Below are 12,689 nucleotides of genomic sequence, written 5' to 3' on the forward strand. Positions count from 1 at the left end.
GCCTAGTGAGCTTAGTGCCAGTAATGAAAAGAAAGACTGAGAGGCCAAAGAGGTAAGCATTTGGTGAAAAATTTTCTTTGTCTTTATGCATGTATGTGTATCTATATCTTTATGTACTTCTAAACATACTGTGTATAAGTCTGTGCATTATATCCTCCATATATCTATATACTATATGTTTGTGACATTCACAACACAAATAGAAAAGGTTTGTTTTTTTTATATTATCCAGGCAAATAAGGAAATGGGATCCTGCTAGAAACATTATTTTGCAATTCATTTTCTCACTAAATGCATCATGACTTTCCCTGATCAAAGTTGAGGAAATTAAGACCCAGAGAGGAATCATTTAGTGACTGAACAGAACTGAAATCTTTATGCCTTCATTCACTCCACCGCTTGGCCTACACTCTACCTCCCAGCAGCTCAGACCTTCGCTCTGAGGTGGGTTTGGCCACTGGGAGACCCTTTCCCCGGTAATGCTTCACAACTTCCCGTCCCCTGCCCAAGGGCAGTTTCATTCCAGACCCTGCAGAGCTGAAGCATCTGACAAGACAAGCCAGCCTCTTTGTTCCTATTTAGCAAAAGGAAGACAAGTCCCAGGAAGGGTCCCTTGGCCTAAAAGTATCAGATGCTCCAGAGGCAGAATCAGTAAGTTGTACCGAAGAATTGTCTCCAAAAATTCTATCCTCTCTAATCCTTGTCACATGAGTCTGTATGTATCTCATACAGACACCTATTTACCATAGTGGAAGATGGCAGCTTGGTTTCGTGAACCTCAAAGATGACAACACAATAAATTTGTTTCTTCGTAGCCCAGTGCTATTGCTCAGTTTAGGGGGGTGTCTTCTCTGTGTTTTTATCTTGTTCTGTATAATTTAGACAAAAAAATCAGAGGACAATTGTCAGATAGTCCATTGTATTTCTTGGGATTGTTTAAGAATAGAGAATGTGTATGCCCATGACAAACTCCTGTTGCTTATCCTTAAGTGGATTATGATACTAACAAGGGTACAAGATCTTCTAAATGGACTGTGAACTATTATATTGCAACCGTTGAGAAAGAACATTCTATCAATAACTAGTCTGTTTGCTTCTTCTTTGACCTCCTTTCAACATGGTAGCCAGAAAAATGCTGTTAAAATATTTTATTAAAATATTTTATTAAATATTTTATTAAAATAAAATAGAAGACGAACTGACCCATCGACTCCCAACTATGCTATTATGATGGCAATGCTTTGAAGAAAAATAAAACAGGATAAGGGACTAGAGAGGCAAAGGCACCATTTCAGATAAAGTAGTCAGAGAAGGCCTCACTCAGTAGGTGCCACTGGAACAGAGTCTGAACGAAGTGAGAGAGTGAGATGTGGATAGAAAAGGAGCTGAAGGAAAGACAAGATCTGAGTCCATTGTGGACAAACACCACCATCTCAATGCCCTGCTTAGAGAAATGTACTTCTGCATCCATGGGAACTTGTTAGTTTTCTTTCCTACACAGTTAGCCACACCATTGCATCCTGTATATCTTCTCACCAAAAATGAAACTGTCCTATATAACTGAAGCCATCAACTTCCAAAGTTCTTTCAGTGATCTAAAAGTCCTCTCCCTCTGTCCTGCCTCCATCCCTCTCACCCCCTTGCCCAATTCCCTCTCTGACCCTACTTCCTCCTACCCTCCCCCTCCTCACTCAACTCAGCCTCTCCTGGCCTCCTTAGTGTTCCTGGAACTTTCTAGCTTCAGGATCTTTGCACTATGTTGTCATTGGTCATTGGTTGAGAATGCCCTTCCCCCACCTGTTTTTCATGACTTGCTCCCTCACCCCTTTCTGGTGTTGATTCAAATGTTGCCTTCTCAGGAGTCTTTCCCTGGCCCACCTTTCTAAAATTGTAGCCCCTCCCCACCACATACACTCCATTACTCATCTCTCTCCCCTGCCTTATTTTTCTCCTTATGGCTTCATATCATCCATCCAGCATACTTTTTCTATAATAGTCTTATCTAATTTTCTTATCTCTCCATGAGGTCAGGGATTTCTTGTTTGTGGGGTTTGGGTATCAGTTTGTTTCTGGGTTTTTTTAGTTGTTTTGTTTTGTTTTGTTTTCTGACTGCTTTATCACCAGCACCTAGGACAGTATCCAGCAACATGTAAGGTACTCAGTAAATACGGGTAGGTTGAATGAATGAATGAATGACAACGGTACTCAACAAAATGATCAGCCTTTTGACACTGCTTAGTATTTCAGGTAGTCACATCAGAGTCATGGAGACTTGAAGCTGGTTTTTCCAACCAAAAACACCACAAGCAGCAGAAGAGTTAACCCAGGTTTAGTTTAGAACAGGTCAAATGCACTGTAAATATTCTAGATCAGGGATTGCCAGGGTCCAGGAAAGTTACAAGGTTTGGATATTAAGCCAGCCAAATAGGCCAACGGGAGCCAAGCTACAGACAGAACTCGTGTATGGAGTAGCTCCAGCTGGAGGGCTGTGTAACTCACTAGGGAGAAAGACCTCCAGATCCTCAGTAGAGACTTGCTGAAGAGCGGACTGGACATGGTTGTGTTGGCTTCCAGCAGAGCTGCTCTTCCAGCCTTCCAACCAAGAACTCCCACTGTAGTGGGTTCACATCTGGCCTTTTTCCTCCTCCTCCTCTGTGCTTTTCAACCAGAGTCCTCTCAGCTCTGCTCCCCTCAGGATCTTGCTGCTGCCCTCCAGTGGAAGGGTAGGTAAGACTTGTTTCTCGTTATTGCAAACCCTATGGCTTCCCCACAACCAGACGGGAAAATGGCCCCACCCAGCCACTAGGAGAACCCTTTGAAGATCTTCAGCCCTTTCCTACCATCCTGTGGGATATCCAACACTCTTTGGTTTCAGTAAATGCTGGTTCATGCATTAATGATCTTTTACTTATATCTCTGGTCAATACAGAGCACTTCTTCCAGAGTCCTCTGCAAGACTACAGACATTATACCTTGTCGGTAATGAGATCATGCTCCAGGGATCTGTGGATAAAAGTAAGCCTGTCTCAGATGTCATATTTCAGAATCCCAGGTATGAAAATCCATAATTGGCTGCCTCCTTAAGAACAAAGAGAATGATGGCTTGTCTGCTCCAAGAAAGATATGCAAGAGGAACACAAACAAAGAATTGTTGCTGTAGGGAAATGAGATTTTAAAATGACCTGAGAAAACCTGATGGTAGGGTGCCCTGGGGTGAAGGCTGCCAATGTATAAACCAAGCTGGGAGCATGGCTAATCAATGCTTATGCAAATGTTCTCTGCACCTGTCAGGTCCCTCAGGATGCTGGAGAATTTTGAAGATAATCACCTGTGACACTCAGCCTTTCCTTGAGACACAATTTTAAACAACTGACCTTATTTCTGAGCTGAGTGGATGCCAAAATTGAATTTCTGCTCAGTTGGAACCAAATTCATTCCTAGCCATCTCTCAAGTGACTTGGCAAGCATTGCTTTGAATTTTTTGTCCCACTCATGCAAAATTCATTTGGAGTCATTTTGAAATCTTTTGCCTTCGGACTGGGAAGTGGCGAGGAATCCCCATGGGTGGGTCAGGTCTCGTGTCAACCTCTCTGTCTACACATCTGCTTGGGTTTCTGTTTCCTTAGAAGCCTTGCTCACTTGATATGGGGAACAAGTCTCCACCGGGATTCACCTCAGTTCCGTGAGTGTTTGTTGAGTAAACACGGTAGGTTGGGGACTCTGTGACACTCAAGAGCAGGAGGGCTGGGGTTTACGGAGGGTGTGATGCAGGAAAGATTCCAAGCTCTGGAATCAGACTGGCTTCTAATTCTGGCTCCGCTACAGAGCAGCAGAGGGGCTTGGGCAAGTTATATATGCACCACGAGAGGGGTGCCTGGCTGGCTCCGTCAGGGGAACATGCAACTCTTGATCTCAGGGTCATGAATTCAAGTCCCATGTTAGGTGTGGAGATTACTTTAAAAATAATAAAATAATAAAAACAACAACAACCCTCTTAAAAAATATATGTGTGACATGAGCCTTTGTCCCCTCAACTGTAAAATTGGGATAATAATTCCAAATCTGAAGACGTTGTAAACAAATTCAAAAGAGCGTAAAATAGAACAGTGAACAACCTCACAGGCAACACATAATAAGTCATTACACTATTTTCAATGTATTGTTCATCCCGGATCTCTAGAAGCTGCTGGCTGAAAAAGGAAAATAAGCCTCACACTCAAAACAAGTAGAGGATAGCAGAGGCCAAATGATTAAATTCATATAGCCAGTGTAGGAAGGAGCAGAAGGAAAGCAGGCACCAGTTTCAAAATGTATATTAAAGGAAGTAAGTGCTGTGAGCACTGGGAAAGCACATCACGGTTCCTGCCTGGAGGTTTCCTTCCCATCATCTATCATCCAAGCCTCGGTGCTCACATAATTAGAAAATGCAGGCTGTTTCGTTCTTTCCGTGGTGAGGATGCCTAATTGAAATTCCATTGCATTCCAGTCCAATCACATGAGATCAACCTATAAATTAAAGGCGGTTTGAATCTCTGAGACGAGATGTAACTTTTGACTTTTCTACTTGAAGGAACAGAACATTATCATTGCTGGTCTAGTGAATAACCCCCCTCCAAAAAAAAGCTTTTCTCCGCCCTTGCCACGCTCCCATGGTCTGCAAAACAAAAAAGACAGGGAAAATCATGCCTAAAGTTTGACAGAGGAGTAGTCTGATTTATTAATAAAACTTCTCCCGGTATGTATGATTTTATGATGTACGATGAGTCTCTCTTTCTTTAAATATATATATAATATATATGTAATAGTCATATATATGTGTACTAATGTATATGTATGCATATGTAAAAGTAATCTGTGTATGTAATGAAGTATATATGTATGCATATATATGTAATTGTATAATAATGTAGCAACTATTGTCAGTGGACACTCTGTTTAACCTCTACAGAAACCTTTTGCCCACATGAAGTCCCTTAAGGTCAGTGACCCTCTAAATATAAACCCAGTCCATGCGAAACCCCATTTGCGGTTGTTCAGAGCTCCAGGAAACAGGTGACATGTGAGTGAAGCAGATATTTAAGGCACCGACTATCCTCCCTAAGTGAGCATTTCTGGTTTTCTGACTTGAAGATGTAGATATTTTCAACCTTTTAATTCTAAGCTGCCTTCTGCTTGGTCTTCTCTGCTGGGGCACACACCCTGGGAATGGAGCCTGTCTCGTCCAAGAAAAACAGTCTGAGCAGTAGGCCACTTCCTCATACCTCACCTGGGGCAAACCAGTTTGCCAATCTTTGCCCGACATCCACACGTGGAAATGTACACCAATGGTCACTTTACTGAAGCTCCTAAAATGTCCATTAAAAACCATTTCTCTCTTAGTCTAGTAACACCCGTCTCTCTTTTAAAACCAGTTTATGGCCAATAAAATGCTTGAGTCAAATGATTGTGTAATCAAATTCTTTCCATATCCCACTGACACAGCTTGATGATTTTAATGAGTGATTGCTTGTAACTCTTTCATGCAATTTTTTTTTTCCTAAAGCATTTACGATGCCAGTATTTCAAATAGGAATTTCCCCTCTGGGCAACTTTGGCAGACCGTATGTTTTCTTTCTTTTTTCCTTCCAAGGTGAGCTTATACTGATTGTGATTTTATAATATCACTGATATGGTGTTCCCTTTTTAAGGAAGTGGATTAGTTGAAGGTGGGGAGAGTGCAGGTGCGTAAAGGAGAAAACACTCTCTTTTTATATACTTATTGAGTAATCTGCAGAAACCATCTACATGTGTTCTGTAAGATGACGGGGCTGAATTGAATGTCGTTTCTGTCTCCCTCAAGCTTCAGCATTCTGTGAGTCTAACACCCACTTGACTTTGAACTCCTGGGGAGCAGTCAACAGGTATTAATCATCTCATGAAAATTAATCATTTCCAAAGCCTCTCTCGAGGTCTGGCACCCAGTAGGGCCTTCTGTGTTAATAAATGAGTTAATCTCCTTGCCTTTTTATATGCTTCACTCCAGTTCCTTCTGAACATAACAAGAATCATATGTTGCTATTAATGGCTCACAGTTCTATTCTAAGGACCACAGAATCTTGAATATAAAATTTTCCTAGTTGGTGTTTTAGTCTGTTGCTAGAGGGCACACACCCATACACTAAGGACATATGTCGCACTGACGCTTTTGCTCGAGGTGACCCTGTTCATTGGCTGACACAATAAATATTTGCAGAACACCTACCAGGCAGTGGTATTACAATGCTGAACTACACGTAGTTTTTTCTATCAAGGATCTTCCAGTATAAGGAAGAAGTCAGACAAGTGAATATAAAATAAGTGTTATGAAGGGTAAGCTCAGGTACCCTGGGAACTGAGAAGCTGACCCACTCTGAGAACCTCAGGGAAGGTTTCCCAAAGGAAAACAAAACAAAACAAAACAAAACAAAACAAAACAAAACAAAAAAAACAAAACTCAGAACTTAGAGCTAACTAGGAGTTAACAAAGTCCAATGGGGAGGAGCGGGGTTGGCATTGAAGGCAGTGAGTGCTACAGGTTGCCGAGTTGGTGTTTATTTACAGGGCAGCAAAGGACCCTGGGAGGAAGTTCAAGCAAGGAAGTGACATGATCTAAATTCTATTTTAGAACTGTCTCTCTAGCTGAAGTTAGACAATTGGAAAGGGACAAGACCAGAGGCTAGAAGTAAAGGAAGGCTTTTTGAGGGACACTAAGGATGAAGATGGGGGCAGCAGCCATGAAGAAAATTAGGTGGATTCTGGGTATATAGAGAAAGATAATGAATGTTTATGTGTGCATGTTGGAGAGTGATCAGGAAAAGACAAGTCTGAGTTTTGCTTGGAGAAACTGGGTGGATGGTGTGTCATTCACTCTGATAAGAAACATCTTCTAAATCAGTGATACTTTGGGAGGGGAGAGAAGTGATGATGAATTCCATAGGGTAGCCAAGAGATATCCAAGAGAAGATGCCCAACAGTCGGTGGATCGGGTGGGTCTGGATTTCAGGAGAGAGTTTGGGGTTGAAAATGTAGAGTTGATAGCCATCAACACAGTGATGGAAACTGAAGCTGTTAGAATGTCTGGAGGAGGAGAAGAGGGCTGAGGAACCCTAAGAAATACCAGTCTTTAAAGTCATTCAAATACTTTGCTTGCTGATTAATAACACCTGCTCAGTCCCTAGGGCTAAGAACCGGATTGACTCTAGGTCTTAAAGGATCGGCAAGTCATTTGCCAAAGCCAAGCCCAAGGCACTTAAGGATGTCTCGAATACATTATCAATTATTCAACCAAAAGAATTTGCGAATATGTCTTGGTCATAAGAGTGTGGAGAATAGGAAATATTAATATGAAATACATGGGAGCTAAAACATGTTCTTGAGCTTAATGTGAGAATGTTTTTGTTGATTTCATCAAACATTACAGATAGAAGGTACAATATCAAAAAAATCCATCTGGGGTAGAGATCCCTTGTTTGTCACTAAGCTGTTACTGGGGTGGGGTAGGAGAGGTAGCAAAATTCTCTGCTTTTACCAACTTCCCAAGTCACAGGCACAATTTAATCAAGGAGGAGGAGGAGATGACAGCTGTGGTACATCAGCAAAGAAGAGCCAGGACCAAAAAGAGCACTTAGATCCCCAATAATAAACTGAAATCAAGAGCTTTTGGCATCATACTTGGATAGTAGATGTATGATGTCTCAATAGCCATAAATGCTCGTCTTGGAAGCATTTTAGTAAGCACGGTGAGGCAGAAATTCTTAACTACCAGATAATAACTCTTTTTATAATTTTATAAAACCCTGAGAAGATTAGAGTTATTTTTTAGTTTGTTTTGTTTCACATAATCTGAAGTATTCCAGAACCATTTAAGATCCCATCTGTTGAGAATTCCCAAGCTCTTGTCAACTTTAGAACAAATATTTTGATGTATGAAGGAGCTTAAATCAGATAAGAGACCTGGGGGGGATGCAGAACCATCCAAAAATTGTTATCTTAAAAGACTTAGTTGTTTTCTTAATCATGCATCTGCTACAAACTCACATTTTTAAACAGCTAACTTTTTGTAGGCACTCCAGTTCTGAGGATATAATGAATCCCTAAGATTAGACATCTCGGTAAAAATAGACATGTGGATTAGTGGCAAATAATAGGGTACCAAAAATGGAATCATATGTCCTGCTTAAAAACCTCTCACGGTTTTGAACTCTTTGAACTTTAACAGGAATCTGGACATTAAACATTGGCCCAATGATTTTGTAAATAAAAATCCATCACTTTTAATTTTCTTTGTGGAGGGATGTTCTAATGGAAATGAAGCTCTATTTTTTTTTATTGAAAATGGAGTGCTTGTTATATTTCAAACACTTTACATTTATCAACTCATTCAATCCTCACAGCCTTACAAAGTGGGCACTATTATCAACCCCATTTTCCAGGTAAGTAAACTGAGATCCAGAAACGCCAAACAACTTCCCCAAAGTTGCATAGGTAATAATAGTAGTATTTAGAATCTGGGTTCAAAGTCTTCATGCTTAGTCACTATCATCTTGGAGGTAAGATTTCCCCCATGTTGTGCACAGAACCACTTGGAGAACTTGTTTAAATATCCCAGTTCCAGGCGCCCGGGTGGCTCAGTTAGTCAAGCAACTGCCTTCTGCTCAGGTCATGATCCTGGAGTCCCAGGATCCAGTCCCACATCAGGCTCCCTGCTCATCAGGGAACTGGCTTCTCCCTCTGACCCTCCCCCTTCTTATGCTCTCTCTCATTCTCTGTCTCTCAAATAAATAATTTAATTTAATTTAATTTAATTTTAAAAATAATAAATAAGAAATAAAAATCCCAGTTCCCAAGGAAAACTCTTTCTCCATGCTCTGCCTCAAATGTGGACCCATCCTTCCCACCACCTTCTAAAGCCTGTGGATCTCCTACTCCAGTATGTTTCAGACTCGGGGCTCATCAGAATCATCTTTAGAGCTTGTTAAAAATGCAGGTTCTAGATATTAATTTTTTTAAGTTTTTTTCTTATTTTAAGTCATCTCTACACCCAGTATGGGGCTTAGACTCACAACCCGGAAATCAAGAGTCACATGCTCTTGTCACTGAACAAGTCAGGAGGCCCTGAGATTCTAATTTTTTGAAACCTTTGTGATTAGCACAATGGGAAGCTTCCTTCAACCTGTTTCTTCAACCCTTCTGTATTTTGAGAAAAAAGGTTTATTGGGTCTTTGTAGTATACATGATGTATCAAGAGGCCAGGTCTGGAGGATGGGAGGGAGGCTCAAGTTGCTGCTTGCGGCTCTGCAGATCTGTTTTTCATGGAGGTGTGGGATGAGGTCAAACAAAGGAACCATCAGGAGTTCTGATTTCTCCATAAGTGAGTCATGTTCAAGTATATTTCTGCTGAAGAAAGACACACTGAACCCTGCAACACCGCAGCAGAATTTTAAGGAAGGAGACAATCCAGGGGCGCCTGGGTGGCTCAGTGGGTTAAGCCTCTGCCTTCGGCTCAGGTCATGATCCCAGGGTCCTGGGATCAAGACCCGCATCAGGTTCTCTGCTCAGCAGGGAGCCTGCTTCCCCCTCTCTCTCTGCCTTTCTCTCTGCCCACTTGTGGTCTCTGTCTGCCAAATAAATAAATAAAATCTTTAAAACACACACACACACACACACACACACGGAGGGAGACAGTCCCTAGAGACCCCACGCAGATGTCTGGTTGGTAGATTCTGAAAGAATCACAACCACCATCTTGTTTTATGGTGACTCATCTCTGTAACTGGCTTATTAGTTACATTGTTTTTCAAAACGATTTTAGTGGTTGGCCTTACAGTTTGCCTTCAATAATAGAGGACCACTTCATGCATAGTGTGAGAACCTTACAAAACATTCCTCCAGTTGCTTTTTCCTCTCCTTTGTGCTCACGTTTCCACACATTCTGCTTTTTCATATATTATAAACTCCTTTATACACTGTTGGCATTTTCACTCTCAATAACCACTTAAAAAGTCATTAAAACTAAAGGGGGAGGGAAGCCTTTTTAAAAATCTCCGTTTTTACCATTTTGGTGTTATTTCTGTGTGTGAATTCAGGTTCCATCTGACATTATACTCCTTCTGCCTGAGGATCTCCTTTAACATTTCTACAGCACCAGTCAGCTGGCCCTTAGTTCCCTCTGCTTTTGTTTGTCTGAAAATACATTATTTTGCTTTCATTTTTGAAAGTTGTTTTTACCAAGTATATCATTTCAGGTCGGCAGTTTTTCTCTCAGTTTATGAAAGATACGTTGCCTTTATCTTTGAGTTTGCTTAGTTTCTGAATGAGATGACTCTTGTTGAATTTGTTTGTTTGTTTGTTTGTTTTAAAGATTTTATTTATTTATGGGGCGCCTGAGTGGCTCAGTGGGTTAAGCCACTGCCTTCAGCTCAGGTCATGATCCCAGGCTCCTGGGATCGAGTCCCGCATCGGGCTTTCTGCTCGGCGGGGAGTCTGCTTCCCTTCCTCTCTCTCTGCCTCTCTGCCTACTTGTGATCTGTCAAATAAATAAATAAAATCTTAAAAAAAAAAAGATTTTATTTATTTATTTGACAGAAAGAGAAAGAGCTCAGAAACAGGGGGAGTGGCAGGCAGAGGGAGAGGGAGAAGCACGCTCCCCACTGAGCAGGGAGCCCAGCGCAGGGCTCCACCCCAGGACCCTGGGATAACGACCTGAGCCACCCAGGCACCCCTGATGAAGACTTTTTTAAAAGCTCTTTTAAAAAAAAGACTTTATTTATTTATTTGACAGACAGAGATCACAAGTAGACAGAGAGAAAGGCAGAGAGAGAGGGGGAAGCAGGCTCCCCACTGAGCGGAGAGCCCGATGCGAGCCTCGATCCCAGGACCCTGGGATCATGACCTGAGCCTAAGGCAGAGGCTTTAACCCACTGAGCCACCCAGGTGCCCCAAAAGCTCTTTGATTATAATTTTTTAACATTTGATGAGTTATTTGGGCTTTTCTGGAAATTCAAGGAAACACTTTAATCACTAAAAACATCAAGTCTAAACTCCTTGCCCTGGTGTTTTTCTTGCTTGTATTATATTGTTAGTATCTGGCTGGCCTTAAGATAGTCCTATGCTTGGGGCACCTGGGTGGCTCAGTGGGTTAAAGCCTCTGCCTTCAGCTCAGGTCATGATCTCAGGGTCCTGGGATCGAGCCCCACATCGGGCTCTCTGCTCAGCAGGGAGCCTGCTTCCCTCCCTCTCTCTGCCTGCCTCTCTGCCTACTTGTGATCTCTCTCTCTGTGTCAAATAAATAAATAAAATCTTAAAAAAAAAAAAAAAAGACAGTCCTATGCTTGTTTTGTTCTGTACTCAACCAGGGTGATATGGCTCTTTCAATTATGATATATAATTTATATTTATTGAATTAATCTCACTTTCAATCACTGAGGAGAAGAATTCCCGCTTGGTCTAAAATCCTGGCATTTTTTGGAGCGTTCTCAGAAGGCTGTGTGAAGTACAGCGTTCTGAATGTTCTCACTCCATACAGTTGTATCCAGACTGTAGCAGGTGATAGGACTGGGGACTGATGACTCCCTCTCTCATCTGTTTTGTCTGGGCTTCTGGGAAGGCAAGAGTCAGGACGGTTAAAGAGGAGGGGTGTTTATGCGCATAAAGCTTGGGAAATGATGTGGAAAAAACTAGAAGAGAAGTAGGTGACGCCTCATCTGTCCCTCCTGTACAACCTCTTTGATATATCTTTCTACAGACTGTGAGCCCCTGTCTCCTTGCACTTTCTACAGTTACATTTGTGTGGGGGTATTTGATTAGTGCTTGGATTCTCCAGATATAAGCCCTGGGAGTTTGTGTTCACTGTTTATTCTTCATCTGAAGTAGTGCCTGGTATAGAATAAACACTTAGCAGGTACTTGTTAGATGAATGAATGAATGAATGACCTCATCACTTATTCGTGCTAGAATCAGATTCCAAGGAGAGATACCTAAAACTGCAAATAGGGGAATGTTGATAATGCAGGAGGTTATACATGTGGGGCCTGTGGGCATGTGAGAAACCTCTGTACTCGATTTTGCTGTGAACCTGAATCTGCTCTAAAAACTAAAGTCTATTTTAAAAACTGCAAATCACCATGTTATTTTAATTGTTTTTCTCACTAGATGATGGAGATGAATAATTTCAAGCTACTGTTACACATAGTGTGGCTTTATAATACGAATATGGTTTTGAGCAGTAGAAAACTTTTGCTGTAATGAGTCTCTGCTCTAAAAATGTCATGATCTATCTGGGGCCCCAGGCTGATCAGTCAGTAGAGCATGTGATGCTTAATCTCAGGGTCGTGAGTTCAAGCCCCACATGAGGTGTGCTGCCTACTTTAAAAAAAAAGAAACTGTGACTATGTCATGATATTCTGCTAGTGACTAATATTATAACCTGTCCTTCATGCAATAGAGATTAAGCAGCAGACTGGGGGCGGGGAGGGGAGGCAGGACTCCACAAGGTACCGTCTACATGGGTCACAAGTATGTTTTCCCTTGGAGCCACTCAGTAAGGCCATCCTGGTTAGGGTCCTAGGTAAAACAACCTGGCTGATGATGGACTTTGTGAGATTTGGGGGCTAGGATTGAAAATAAGAAGTTTTCCTTTTCTGGGTGGCTCAGTCTGCTAAAGGTCTGCCTCT

This window comes from Martes martes (assembly GCF_963455335.1).
Source record: "Martes martes genome assembly, chromosome: 6".
NCBI lineage: Eukaryota > Metazoa > Chordata > Mammalia > Carnivora > Mustelidae > Martes > Martes martes.